Below are 15,934 nucleotides of genomic sequence, written 5' to 3' on the forward strand. Positions count from 1 at the left end.
GGTATAAATATTTAATTATGCCAGAAGAAATTCTGAAAAATTGCGACATACGATGGGATTGATTCCCCTATAAGTAGGGCACTCGTTATGTAGCTGAGAAAGGAACTAACACTTTTAAAGTCTTTCTAAGTGATGGCTCTATTCTAGGTACTTTAAAATATTCACTTTTATCTTCACTGTATCCTACAAACTAGATATCACCAGTCCTATTTTACAGATGAGTAATGAGGTTAAATAACTCACCCAGAGTTACAGTTATTACTAGGAAGAGGTAGGGTTATGACATGGCTGATTCTAAAACTCACGCCCCTTTCTCTTTCTTAAAATAGTTCCTTCCAGCTCATTCTTAGGGAGAAATATCAGCCTTGTGATACATTATGATGCCTGTTTCAAGAGGCGTATAGTTTGAGGGTTAAGAATGTGGGCTCTGGAGTTGAACTACCTGTTCCTATCACTCCCTAATTGGGTAATTTTGACCAATTACTTGATGTCTCTGTGTCTCGGCTTATTCAACTGTAAAATGGGGGTGATTACAGTAATATCCACTCGGATGTGTGGTTTGTGTGTACTAAATAAGAGTGCATATAACATGCTCAGCAGAGTGGTTGATATACTGCAAGTTTTAGTAGATACGATTTTCCAGGAGTTTGAACTTTCTGTGGGTAGAGAAAACAATTCTGGGTAGTAATTTCTTCTCATCTTGGCTACTTATGTCTGGTTCATTTAGCAATCAGTGTTTTGTTTTAGATCCCTACCCAATTTTACGTAGTAATTTTTTCCCTTCATGCAATACAGAAGATGAAAACAGGGCCATAAATTCCTTGCTAAGCCTGTCTTTGAGAGATGGAGTCTAATTCTCCTTCTCTTGAACACAGGTGAGACTTAGCGACATGCTTGGTGAATAGAACATGACAGAGTGGGACTTCTGAAACTAAGTACAAAGAAGTCTGGCATCTTTTGCCTGTACCTCCTTCAATGCTCACTTTGGAACCTCTCAACTAGCAAGGAAGAAGTCTGACTGCCTTGGCACCACCATGTTGGAGAGGTCATGTGTAGGCATGCTGGTCATCATGCCCAACATAAACCCAATCTTCCAGTCATCCCTGCCAAGGAGTCAGAAGTGTAAGAAAAGCTGTCTTAGATACCCCCAGCCCAATGCAACCACCTGCTGAATATCACTGAGGCTCCTCAGTTACCAGAAGAATCTCCCAGCTGAGCCCTGCCCTAATTCCTGAGCCATACAATCACAAAGTCACACAATAAGAGGATTGTTGTTTTAAGCCACTAAGTTTGGGGGTAATTTATTACATAGCAATGTGTAGCTGAAATATGCATATATTTATCTGAAAAGAAACTATTGTATCAGCACTATTCTGGGCACTGGAGGATGCATCTGTGAAACTACTCTCATGAAGGTTATGTCCTACTGAGGGAGACATACAATAAAACACAAACAGGTAAGTACATATATAATTTCAATATATATATAAACACTATGAAATAAAAAAGAAGGCAGAGACTGACAGGGGAAGGTGGTTGTGGATATTTAGGTAGACTGATTAGGAAGGGGCTCTCTGAGGACAGTTCATTCGAACGGAAATTTGAAGTGTTAAAATGATGCATTCACTCACTCACTCTCTCCCTATTCAATAAATAGGTAATGGTTAACCAGTATTTTGTGTTAGGCACTGTGCTAAGTGCTGAATAAGATAATCCTATCGTCTTGTGAGGCAAACAGACATGGAGGGCTACTAATGGCATCACATGAATATGGTGCCAAAGAGAGATACATGTGGAGTTTGGGAGGCAGAGGAAGATAGAATACTTTTTTAAGTAATATGTTTTTTTCAAAGGAGTCAACTGTGGAAGCTGAATACTTATTCAAATGATGCTTATTTAAATGTGCTATTGCTCAAAATACATCAGGAGCATCCCTTTTGCTATTGTGCACGTATGAACACAGTGCCTGGCCCATAGACATGGTAGGAAATATTTGTTGAATTAAAATTGTTTTAAGATACAGATATAAGTCATGTAAGAATCTTTCTTGCTACTCGCTACTCTTCTCTTTTGAGTCAAAGTGATTTTATACAATATGATCATTCATTCCCCTTATTCATCAGACTTGGCCCTGAATTTTGTTTTGTTCCCCCCATCACATTTATCCTGAAACATGGAAGGTTTCCCAATACTGAGGATATTCAAAAGAATATCTTGTTCACTTTTTAAAGGATGGCCCAAAAAAGGAATGTTGAATATATTTTTAGCAATAATAGAAGCAGAGCCAGCATGAGTTCAGGGCCTCCTGAGGTGACTCATTTGAAAGAAGCATCATTCATTTGGATGTTTAAGTGATGCTGTTTTTTTTTTTAAGAAGCAATTGTATTACTTTATAGTCAGGCCATGTTCTTGTGGATGTTTATTAAGTTGAGCCCGATTTCATTTGTGCCCATGTTTTCAACTATCTTTGTTTCCATAGATTCTCTCAAATATGTCTTCTATGTCAAACTTCTGGTTTTCTACCCCTAGACCCGAAAGTTTCTCCAACCTAAAACTCTGTTTCTACTAAGCTTAGCTAATGTTCTAGTCTTCTGAAACATTTACTTCTCTTTTAATCGCTACTTGATGAATGGTATTATCATGAATCTAGCTGTAGAAGTCCTCTCGAACACCTTCTGCTTCCTCAACTTTCATAAACGATCCCTCAACAAATCTTGTTGATTTTACTTTAAAAGTATATCTTGAATTTCCAATCACCTTCTTCCACTGCAGTTGCTTTGATTTGGGATTTTATTAGTTTTTTGTTTTGTTTGTTTTTGTTTCTGTTTTGCCAGAGTATTATCCCTTATGCTTGAAATGCTCTTACCCCCCTTGACTACCTGGTGAACACATTTTTTAAGGCTAAACTCTCCTTTTTTGTATTCCTTAGCATCTTGTTCATGCTTCTGTAGTATCCTTAGCCACAATGCAGTATTACTCACGTATGTTAGGCCTGTCTTCAATTTCCTTTCTTTACAGTATTCCATTTATCCATTTGAATGTGTATATTAAACATGGGGCAGACAGTCGCTAGATCCTGCTATGCAAAAGCAGACATGATCTTAGACCTTGTGGGGCATATAATATAGTGAGGAAGATGGACAATAAAAGAAATAATTATAGTAATGTACAATGAACATAATGATAGGTAGATGACAGGCAGCCATGAAAATATATGATATAATTACAGAGAGTTAGAAAAAGGGTTTCCTGAGGCAATAGCATTTAATCTGAAACCTGAAAGATGACTTAGAGTCAACCAGATTTAGGGATGGGAAAGTGGGACTAGAGGAGAGACTATTCCATTCAGAACAGATAGCACGTGCAAAGACCCAGGGGTCAGAGAGAAAGGCTACTGAAGGAACTGAAAAAAAAATACTATAAGGCTATCAATAAACATTTATTAAGTGAGTACTGTCTGGGGACTGAGTCCCTGTGTGATGTTGTCCATGAGTGATGCTGAGTTTTCTGAAGAACAAAAAATGCTTTTTAGCTTAATTGTACAGAAAACTTTTATAATAGTTTGTGGACTTCCCTGCATTCTTAAACAGAAACCACCTAATTTCTCTTTTTTCGACAATTCAAGATAATCAGTAATAATTTTAGTAATTGCATTGATGTAATAGTCATTGCTAGTTGCCTCTATTCATATCCATTCCAACCTCTCTTCTCCCCTGTTAACAAAACCTTATTTGATCGGGGTGGCAAAGTGCTCTCTCCAGGCGATGGACTGCGATTGTTCTAGAGTTGCTCTATCCAATATGGGAATTAGCTACTGAACACTAGGGCTACTACTGAGTCTGGTCCAAATTGATGTGCTCTGAGTATCAAATATATACCTAGTTTCATTTGCTGTGGAATCTTGCTTTGTGAAATATCTCTGTTAATCATCACACAAAACCACCATTTCCTTAGCATATAATATGGTAAACATTGATCTGGTCTAATTTCCTCATTTTACAGATTACAGTGTTAAATCTTAGAGAAGTTCCCTGATTTGCTCAAAGACTAAAACCTACTTAGCCACATTATTGCAGGGTGTAGGCTGCTGTCCTCAAAGATAAGGGAGAAACTCTGGGGACAAGCGTCCCCCAGAGGTATCGATAAGCAGTTAGAAGATACACCAGCACATTCTAGGTAAGAAGAGGTATCAATCCTTCCGGAGGTTTGAAGCAGTTGAAAGAAGGGGGACACTGAGTGAATCTTCTGAAATCCATGGCGTTCAGGTTCTGAGACGCTGTGTGCTTCCTGTGAGTTTGGGCTGTGGCCAGTTGAAAGAGCCTATGAGAGCAGAAACATTTTTCTCACCACGTAATCTCCTACTCTGTTACCCTCCCAAATCCTACAGCTTTTCATCTAGGTGTCACAAGAGAAGCTTTTAAAAATAGAAGCACCAGACGAGAAATAAGGGTCTGCGACATGAAGGAGACAGTATCACTTTGTTCAACAGCCATCAGAAATCAGTTTGAACTTTTCAGATCTAATCATATGGAGAGACTTAACCCACAGTCTGATGAAAGATTCGACCAATGTGAAATGTTGGAATACGAGATATCTATGAGTTAGGACACACAGACCTTCTAGGACCCATTTCGTGGCTGGAACGTTAATTCAAAATAGAGAGAGTCCATTGAGTTGATCTAATTGTGCTTCCTCTTTCCTTGGAATAATGGCCCTGGAGAGCAGGAGGAATAAATAAAGGTTTCCAGGGTTTAGCTTAAAAGCCCACCTATGTTGGGGCACCTGGGTGGCTCAGTGGGTTAAGCATCTGCCTTCGGCTCTGGTCATGACCCTGGGGTCCTGGGATGGAGCCCCGGGCCAGGCTCCCTGCTCAGCGGGAAGACTGCTTCTTGCTTTCTCACTGCAGCCCCTCTGCCCACCTCCCCCCACCCATCCTGGCTTGTGCTCTCTCTCTCTCAAATAAATACATAAAATCCTGAAAAAAAAAAAAAAAAAAGTCCACCCATGTAAGCTCCTGGACCTCTCAACCTTCCCACCTCTCCTGGCTCATGCTGCCTCCCCAGTGACCGATGTTTGCTCCCGTTGCCGCTCCCATTGCCGACTAGCTCCGGTCCTTCCCCCTCTCCCCTCACCCAGCTGCTCTCAGGGGTGTGGAGGGGTCCCTCCTTACTACTGCTCATAGCTCTGCTCTGAACCCCAGTGTAGCCTGACTCTTAGCTTATGAGCAGTTCTACAGAAGAATCTGGGGGTGTTTCCTAGAGACTGGGAGGAAGTAAATTGGAATGACATAACCCTATGTCTTTCTAAAAGAGTTTTCTTCCTCACTTCTATTAAAAGGTATCACAGGACGGATTTTAGACATTTTGACCTTTTCCTACTTTAGGTTAACAATGGCTGTGTAATAATAGGAAAGTGCTTAATATGACTGAACTGTACCTTTCAAAATGATTAACGTAGTGAATTGTGTGTTATGTGGATTTATCACAGTAAAATTTCAAAAACCCAACAAAAGTAAAAAATGAAAACATACCTTTAAAAAGATATATGAGTAAACAACAACAACAAAAATCTTTGCCTCAAGTGGAGCATATAATCCAGCAGGGAGAGCCAGACAACATATAAATAAATTACTCATCTGTTAGAAGGTGATAAGCACTATAGACACAAAAAGTAGAACAGGGTAAGGGCAGTTAGGCAACATGAAGTGGGTTGCTATTTTAAGTAGGAACGTCAGAGTAGGCTTTTAGTAAGGAAGTGACTTGAGCAGAGATGTAGATGATGGAATCAGCCACATGAATATCTGGGGAAAAAGCATTCCAGGGCAGCGGGAACAGCCAATGCAAATGTCCCAGGTTGGGAACACAGCTGGTATGTTGAAGGGACCACGAGGAAGCCAGCCAGTGTGTCTAGGACAGTGTGGGTGGGTGGGGTGGTGGGAGACAGTAGGAGTTGAGGCCACGGAAGTGAGGGGACATCTGATCACATATGTTCTTGAGACTATTGGAAGGACTTTGGTTTTTACTCTGAGGGAAATGGAAAGCACTGCAAGATTTTAAGGAGAGGAATGACATGATGTAGCATATTTAAAAGGAGAACTCGATAGAGAGCAGATGAAAGAGGGCAGGAGGAGATGCAAAGAGACTTTGAGGGAGCCCCTGCTTTAGTGTCTGGGTGGGAGGGGATGGTGGCTTCGGTCAGAGAGGCTGGACCTTTAGATGTATTTTAAAGTGAGAGCCAACAGAATTTCCTGCAGGAGCAGAGGTGGAGTGGAGAAAAGAGGAGTCAAGGATGATTCCAACACGTTTGACCTGAGCACCTGGACAGATAGAACACCATTGTGGGAGAGGCTCTGAGTGAGCAGATTTTTTTCCCTTTTTTTTTTTTTCAGTCCTGTTGGGGAGACCAGGAGTTCCATTTTGGATACATTGAATTAGCTCTGTTATTGTTAAAATGTATTTTTTAAAGTTGCACAAATGAGAGCCATGGAAAGCATGAGTCAGTGATAAAGCATCTGTCCCATAGTATTGGCTCAGAGTAGGTGTGTCTTTTTGGATGTGGAAGGAAAAAGCGGATGCAGGATTGTAAGAGCTCCGTGACTGACTCATACTTCTCATGACCCGCATTTGTGCAACTTAAAAAACATTAACCAGGGACGCCTGGGTGGCTCAGTTGGTTGGGCGGCTGCCTTCAGCTCAGGTCATGATCCCAGTGTTCTGGGATTGAGTCCCACATCAGGCTCCTTGCTCAGCAGGGAGTCTGCTTCTCCCTCTGCCTCTGCCTGCCTCTCTGTCTGCCTGTGCTTGCTCGCTCTCTCTCTCTCTAACAAATAAATAAATAAAAAAATCTTTAAAAAAAAACAAAAAACATTAACCATAATGATAACAGAGCTAACATTTGTTGAGCTCTTACCACGCATTAGACATGTGACATGTTCACTCATGCTTATGTGTATACTTGGAGGAAACGTTACATTTCAGTTATCGTCTCCTGAAAGCAAAGGTGTAGTTTTTTTCTCAATTCCAAATTCATGGAACCCTGTCTTCTCTCCTTGGACTCCAGGGTAAGACTCGACGTGCTTTAGAGTTTACAAACACCCTTTCGTGCACATTATTCATCCTTACAACTCTCTTATAGGGGTACATCAGTGAGTTTACCCTTCTCATGCTCAGAATGGTTTGCCCAAGGGGAAAACACCAGCCTGAAACTCTAGGTTCTCTGATTTCAAGGCCAACAATTTCCCGATAGCCTCCCGCTGTCCAACTTTTTACTTAGTACATTTTTAGACCTCCAAAAGTTTTAGAATAGTGTAACGAATACTTGTATACCCTTTACCTAGTCTACCAATTGTTATCGTGCCACATTTGATTTATGTCTTAAACACAGGCATGCATGCGCAGACACACACACACATGCACATGCACAGATTTTGGTGACTTATTTTGAAAGTAAATTGCAGACACCCTGTCGCCTCCAAATGTATTGAACCTGCATTTTTTAATGATAAGGATATTCTCTTACATAACAAATCTTTCACACTTAAGAAATAACATCATCTAATATAATATCTATATCTACATTTCTGTAATCGTCCCCCAATTTTTATAGCTTTTTTTTTTTTTTAAATCTAGGAGCTGATCTACGCTCATGCCTAACATTTGAGTATTGTATCCTTCCTCTATGCACAAGACAGTTTTCCCACTTTTTGTTTCTCATGCTGTTATCTTTTTTGAAAAGTCAGGTCACTTGTCACGCGGAGTGTCCCAAATTCTCTGTTTAATTGTTTCCTCACGACTGGATTTAGGTTAAAATAGTTTGGGCAGGGACAAAGTACAGAGGTGAATGTCAGGTTGCCCCACTGTCAGAGATGCTTAGTTTGATTACCTGACGGAGATGGCAACTGCCAGATTTCTCCATAATAAAGATGAACTTTCTCCTTTTTAATTAATAAGTTATCTGTGGAGTGTCGCTTTGAGATGGAGGCTTCACCTCCCATCACTGACACCTGCCTACATTAGTCATTGCACTGATGGCTACAGAATTCCCATTTTCTCCCTATGCTACCTATAGACCTGGAATCTTCTACTTCTGAAGCTTTATTTCCAGTGTTCGGAGACCACTCTGTCTAGTGTAGTCCCTTGTGGACAAGGGCCATGAAATGATGGAAGGAGCAGGAAGTGAGCCATGGGATCACAGAGCAGATCAGATAACAGGGGACTCACCATGTTCCAGAAATGCCTCGCAGGGCATATTACTGTGAAGCAGAAGGGTTACTGTGGTGACAGAAGAGTTTCAGTTCTGTAATTCTTGAGTAGTTACAGTTTGTGTTTTTCACAATGTAGCCAACTTTTTCTTCAAAATAGTTTCTTTTTCTTTCCTTCTTTTTTTTTGGAAGATAAAAGAGCTAAGACAACATATATTTGATAAAGATTTATTCTTAATCTCTTTACTTTTATTCTCTACCCTCTTTCTTTTTCTTCCTCCTTGTTTCTATTCTCTTCCCTCTAGAAGTCTTCTTTTCAAAAATCTGCTTAAAATTTCTTTCTGAATTTTCTATTTTCTCAGTTTGCATCTTCCAATTGATGAGTCTCCACTCTTTCCTCCTAGTTGATCTATGTCCCTCCTATTCTTCAGGATAGAGAGAGGGCTTCAAAAATTAGAAGGCAATTTAAAGTTACAACATACGATGCCATAGGTTCAACTCTTCATACAACAAAATACCTAATTTTAGAAGATCCTCATATAAAAATATTATAGTACATTCTCAAACAACCACTGATGGACTTAGTTGTCTCAACAATATTCTGGTTACTTTAAAATACATTATTTTGTTAATCACACTCTTCCCCATAAAACCGAAAAATAGGAAGTTTTTTTTTTTTTCCTGTTTTCTTGATAGTTTCTAACCACATTTTACACAGTGGTTTCATGTAAGCAGTTGTTGATAATCAAGTGACAAGTGTTGTTATGTACAGAAGTCATGCTTACGAAGTAGGGAAAGAAATGAAACATTTGAGAAATGTATATTTAACTTTCCAAACATCAAGTTCCTATGGCAAGAAATACAAATAGGTTTTTCTCTAATGCACTGACCTGTCCCATGAATAACCCTTTGGTTGTTCAAAGATTATTTTAATGATCCAGTTTGTAATTTAAATAGAGTAAAGATTTTCTTTTTTTGTCTCAGTGTACTTTATTATTTAAAAAAATCCCCCAGGTTCCAGAAATTCTTTCCTGAATAATTTATAACTCAAAATAATAATAACACTACTATAGTGTATGGCATAGTTTAAGTTGATAAACATAATTTATTGATTTATATGATTTTATTTTATTTTTAAAGATTTTATTTATTTATTTGACAGAGAGATCACAAGTAGGCAGAGACACAGGCAGAGAGCGAGGGGGAAGCAGGCTCCCTGTGGAGCAGAGAGCCAGATGTGGGGCTCGATCCCAAGACCCTGGAAATCATGACCTGAGCAGAGGCTTTAACCCACTGAGCCACCCAGGTGCCCCGATTTATATGATTTTAAATTTAATTTTCTGAAACAAAGTTAGGGCTGAGGCTGAGGCATATGTACAGGGATGGGGGAAGAAGGTCTCTCTGTATTGGCAGCCCCTGCATGTACCTGCTTGTCGATCTCTTTCAGCAGTTCAGAAAGAAAGAACTGAGTGAGATGTTTGCTCTGCCCTATGGGGACATCCTTGGCCTGCATCTGCCAGGTGGTTTTTCCAGAAAAGGAATGTTACTTTCTTCCAAATGTTAACCCATTCCCTACATAAACCTTCTGCCGCTAGAAATTTGGGAAAATAGAATAAATTACATTTCAGAAGAACAGATTATCTGAAGATCAGCTATGAAGCCTGTTTAAGATTAACCAAGACTTTTCCAAATTTAGTTGACCCTGGAAATTATTCCTCTTACTGAATAAATCAAAACAACAAAAAACATGTGTTTTTAAAAAAATGGTGGCACTTGTATTCTGCAAATACACTTGGGAAATTAAAATTTAATGACTCTGTATTGGAGGTTACGTCCTAAACCAGATAGCTTTTGAAGGTTCCTTCAATTCTTATAACAATAAAACTCCAGCATAATGTGTTAACAAGATCTCATAGTCAACCTGAAGTGTTAATAAGATATTATTGATTTTATAAATGTATAAAAAATGAATGTGTAAAATGAAAAAAAAATGTGCTGTTTTACTAACGTTCGTACAATTTTAAGGGAAATTAAAACGATGAGTTTTAGTTATATGACATTTTATTGTATGGTTTAAAATGACATTTTAAATTAAAAGAATACTTTATTATAACCCAAATATTTATTGGGTTTATGACTCATGTTTTGGTTATAATTTTTAAAAGCATTCTTTTGTAGTCTTTTGTAATCAAAAACCAACAAAAGGTGAAAAGTTGCCATTGCAGATTTTCTAATGTCTAGATCTTATATTTGAAACCTATGGTACCATTCAAATGAAACATTAACAAATATTACTGTGACTTTTTTTATAATTAGATGCCAGAATGGTGTTACTTTATAATCAAAATATATAAGGAGCTGGTAAGGGCATAAATGCTCTAGATTAGTTGAAAATATAGAAAAAGTTATTTCAATATTTCTTGGAAAAATACGCATTTTTTTCTATCGACTCTTGTCTGGGTTAAACCAAATGAGGGACAAGAGTGAGATGACAATAACAGTCATAAAACAGGAATCCTCTGTTGCTTTTTTTTTTTTTCTTTTCTTCTTTGTAGAATTCCAGTTCTCATACATTTCTTCAAATAATCCTGGGCATCCCTAGGAAATGTTTTTACACAAAACTGGGAACTATTCCTCCCAAATACCATGTGGGACACTCTGTTTCCTCTCTCTTGGGCTCACTGGGATGATCCCCCCCAAAATGGCAATTATGTCACCCCTACTCATAAAGTCACGGGTGTTGGAATCTTATCATCCTGTTTTGGCTGCTCAATGTTGCTGTTGTTCAATGTGGATGGCTGATGGCTGTGTTGTCCTACCGTTGTGAAAGACACCAACAATGATAATGAGGTTGATCAGTACTCTCAATGACCTGTAGAGATTTCAGTTAATAAAATGCCTCTTCTTTTCAGGTTTTTACCCTTCACCGTACTCAGGACTCTATGGGGCTGACCTGGAGGAAAAGTGTTAGTGAGCACTGCTATCTGATTGGTCTTTGATTTTCTCTGCTCTTGGAATGATCTCTTTTTCTGAAGACTTCTCACTTCTCAAATAAAGAATCCACTAAAATTTCTGCCCTACATGCTCTCTAGGTCTGTCCAGATACACCTGAATTGTAGGATGAAACCACTTTACATTCAAGCCTGGAGCTCTATTAAAATATATTATCACATGAAATACAGCAATTCCAATTTGAGAACAAGAACTTGGATTCCGGAATGTATATGGATATCCAGGTAGACGGGTTTGAGGTTGAACTGTAGACACAGTCCCTAGCTGGCACCAGGGACTCAGATGCCATCAACTCCATGTTTTGCATTTCTTGTGTAAGTTACTTTTTTTTTTTTTTTTTTAAGAAAAGAGAGAGAGCATATATGCAAGAGAGAGAGTGGGGTGAAGAGGGGCAGAGGGAGACAGATAATCTTTTTTTTTTTTAATACCTTATTTATTTGTCGAGAGAGAGAAAGTACAACCAGGGGAACAGCAGGCAGAGGGAGAAGCAGGCTCTCCACTGAGCAAGGAGCCCAATGTGGGACTCGATCCCAGGATGCTGGAATCATGACCTGAGCTGAAGGCAGATGCTTAATTAACTGAGCCACCTAGGTGTCCTGAGACGGAGAATCTTAAGCAGGCTCCATGCCCAGTGCGGAGCCAATATGGGGCTCAATTTCACAACCCTGAGATCATGAGCTGAGCTGAAATCAAGAGTTGGCTGCCTCACTGAGCCACCCAGGCACCCCTTGTGTGTGTTAGTTTTATTATCTCCTGCTGCTGCTGAGATTTTCCCGTGTGGTGGAAAACATGTTTGCCAATAGCTCTTGAGTTTTACATATGACCCCTTCAGCCATCTGGACCGTCTAAATTCTATTTCTAAAAATCTCCAGAAGGACTCTTCTTGGCCCAGCTTGGGAGATGTCGGGACCTGTTACGGGTTGAATTGTGTCTCCACAAAAAATATTGAAGTCCTTATGCCCAGCACTTGTGAATGTGAGTATTTGGAAATAAGGTCTTTGCAGATAATCAAGTGAAGATGAGGCCACCGGGTTGGATCCTAATCCAACAGGACTAGTGTTCTTACACAGAGGGGAAATTTGGATGCAGAGAAAAATGGGCACACAGGGAGAGCACCCTAGGAACATGAAAGCAGAGATGGAGTGATGTATCTACAAGCCAAAGAATGCCAAAGACTGCTAGCAGACAGCCACAAGAGAGAGGCACACAGCAGACTCTCCTTCACACCTTCAGAAGGAACCAACCCTGCTGATACCTTTATCTTAAACATTTAGTCCCTAAGAACGGTAAGCCAATACATTTCTGTTCTTTAAGCCATCCCTTTTGTAATACTTTTGTCACAGTAGCCCTAGCAAACTAATACAAAACTATCTAATGGTGGCTTCGGATGGGATTTTTTATGTAGCACCAATGGGAACCACGTAGGTGGGTGGAGGTTTGATCCTCAGAAATGGGTTCTGGGAAGACAATTTGTCAGATTTGTGCTGTAGATCCCCCAGAACAATTTATTATGATCTGGAACTTAATTTAAATCAACTAACTTGAAATTTGGGGCTAGCAAAATTTCTCATTGAATGGATTGTTCCAGCTAGGAGTTGGGTAAATAATTAGAAATAACCTAAAAAGTAATTAGCAGGTAGTTTTATCCAATGGTTTTCTATGCCTGGGCTTACTTGTCACAATAATTGTCCAGAAATAACCACTCTGTTCAGGGCAGGCCAATACCTGTAAGAAAATAGAATTTATGTGAGGGAAACAAAAATATTTAAGCGGGGGAGCCTGGGTGGCTCAGTTGGTTAAGCAACTGCCTTTGGCTCAGGTCATGATCCCAGGGTCCTGGGATCAAGCTCCACGTCAGGCTCCTCGCTCAGCGAGGACCCTGCTTCTCCCTCTCCCTCTGCCTGCTACTTTACCTGCTTGTGCTCTCTCTGTCAAATTAAAATCAATCAATAAATGAATAAATAAATAATTTTTTTAAAAGATTTTATTTATTTGTCAGAGAGAGAGATATCACAAGTAGGCCGAGAGGCAGGCAGAGGCAGAGGGAGAAGCAGGTTCCTTGCCGAGCAAGGAGCCCAATGTGGGACTCGATCTCAGGACGCTGGGATCATGACCTGAGCCGAAGGCAGCCGCTTAACCAACTAAGCCACCCAGGTGTCCCAAATAAATAATGTTTTTAAGAGCCTGCCGATGAAGGGTGATGATAAGCAAAATGATGGATTCCTGTCGTAAAGTGGTAACTGCTCTGAATCTTTGGCAATTGTTTATTTATGATAGATATTGGTACCTGATCTTGTAACAATGATGGCATGCATCGACCTTTCTCAACCCATTCTTGTTCCTAAGTCCTAGTATTCACTAGATTAGACTTGATCAAAAAGTAATTCGCATCAGAGCAAGTAGCTTCTCTTTCCCTGCTTGTTTTCTAGTCTGGGAATATGATACTTAAGATTCTGGATCAGGGATTGGGCAACTACAACTGTTAGGCTAAATCCAACCCACCAGCCACTTATGGAAACACAGATTTATGGGATCCCAGCCCATCCATCCATTACTTATTGTCTAAGGCTGTTTTCATGCCATGGCAAGGGGGCTGAACAGTTGTGATAGAGACTATATAACCCACAAGGCCTAAAAGATTTACTACCTGGATTTTTATAGGACAAGTTTGCCAAGTTGCTAATCTAGATGGCGTGTGTTGGGGGGGGAGGTTTTGTTCTTTTTTTTTTAAAATTAACTCTACTGGGACAGATTTTTTTAGTTTTTGGTGTAATAATTCCCACATTACTAATGAGCAGGACTCCACATTTCTGAACTGGAACACATGGTTTAAAATGCTTCACTGAACTCAGTTTTCCTTAGTTACAGTTGCTTGTAATTAGTAGTTATTTTGCTTTTATAATTACTTTTCTCTATTGCAAATAACAAGTTACAGAACTGAAGAATAGAATGGCTGTCCAAAGGCATCGTGTGTTTGGAATGGGTTTGACCTCGTGTTTCTCGAAGCCAGGAAGATGCCTGCGTTCACCGTCAGGGTCTTCATTTCCTTAGGGGAAATCACCTAGGGCACCTGGGAGCAAGCTCACGATGTTCTTGTTGCTTAATTGGTTAACTGATTGACTTGAAAGAACAGAAATAATGAAAAAGATATTTCTACTTGGGAAACGAAGACAAAACATTTACAATGTGACTTTAGAAAGTTACCTCATCTCTCTGAGCTTCAGTGACTTTCTGTAGGATGAAGATAATAGAAGTACTCATCTCTCATGAGGGGGTTCACTTAAAGTGTTTGACAGGGCGCCTGGGTGACTCAGTTGGTTGGGTGTCTGCCTTGGGCTCATGTCATGATCCCAGAGTCCTGGGATCAAAACCTGCATCTGGCTCCTTGCTCACGAGGAGCCTGCTTCTCTCTCCCTCTGCCTGCCATTCCCCTTGCCTGTGCTCTCTCTGTCAAGTAAATAAAAATTTTTTAAAATATATAAATACTAAATAAATAAATAAAATATATTAAAAAATTTTTTTATTTACTTGACAGACAGAGATCACAAGTAGGCAGAGAAGCAGGCAAAGAGAGAGAGGGGGAAGAAGGCTCCCTGCTGAGCAGAAACCCTGATGTGGGGCTCGATCCCAGGACCCTGGGATCATGACCTGAGCTGAAGGCAGCTGCTTAACAGACTGAGCCACCCAGACACCCCTCTTGTTATTATTATTGATGTCTCTTCAGCTTCATATTCTAATCCCCCTGTCATATTTTAGCTACACAGGGCATTTTAATTCATCCATTTTGTTTATGGATTGCTTACTGTATTCCTCTGGGTCTCATACAGGTATAGAATCAATAGGATAGACACACATGTATACATGTACATATATGTTTAGTATAAGAAATTGCCTTAGAGAGTTATGGAGGCCAAGTCCCAAGAGCAGCGGTCAGCAAGCTGGAGACCAGGAGATCTGATGGTGTCATCCCAGTTCATGTCTCAAAGCCTGAGAAGCACAAGAGCTGATCGTAGAAGTTCAGTCAGAGTCGGAAGGCCGAAGACGGGATGTTCCAGCTCGAAGACAGGCAGGCTAAGAGAGCAGATTCTCTCTCACTCTGCCTTTTTGTTTGGTGATTGCCCATGAGTTGCCTAGAGGCCAGTCAATGGGACGGACAGCTACAGGTCTGATGAAGTTCTCAAGAGAGGTGCCAAGGCTGTGAGTCTTGTGTTCATGTGTTCATTTCCTTCTTTCCTGAATGTGCCATGATTTTGTTGTTTCTGAGACTCGCACATGTACTTCTGTTTGGAATCTTCTTCCTTCTCTTCTGTGCTTGGAAAATTCCATACATTCTTCCAGTTTAGATGTGACTTTCTCTGAAAGACCTTTACTCATTTTCCCCATATAGGTTGCTCTTCCTTTGGGATCACATGGCACTTTGTAACTACTTCTATCCTGACACCTCATACACCGTAGGGAAAGTTTTTGTTTATGTCTGCCTCTTCGTGGAGACTGTGGTGTCCCAGAAGGCAGAGAGTTCATCCTGTTCAACTTTGCTCTCATTCAATAAACATTTGTCGAATGAGTGCTTTCCGATTAGAATACGAGCAAATTAAGGCCGCTATTCTATCCCCAGTGCATATCCCGGCGTCTAGCAACCGTAGAGTCCCGATAAATATTGGATATGTTCCACTGTCATTTTTTTTAAAAAGAAAAAAGCCAAGATTCCCTGACAGCAATTAT

This window comes from Lutra lutra, chromosome 8 (genome assembly GCF_902655055.1).
Source record: "Lutra lutra chromosome 8, mLutLut1.2, whole genome shotgun sequence".
Classification (NCBI taxonomy): Eukaryota; Metazoa; Chordata; class Mammalia; order Carnivora; family Mustelidae; genus Lutra; species Lutra lutra.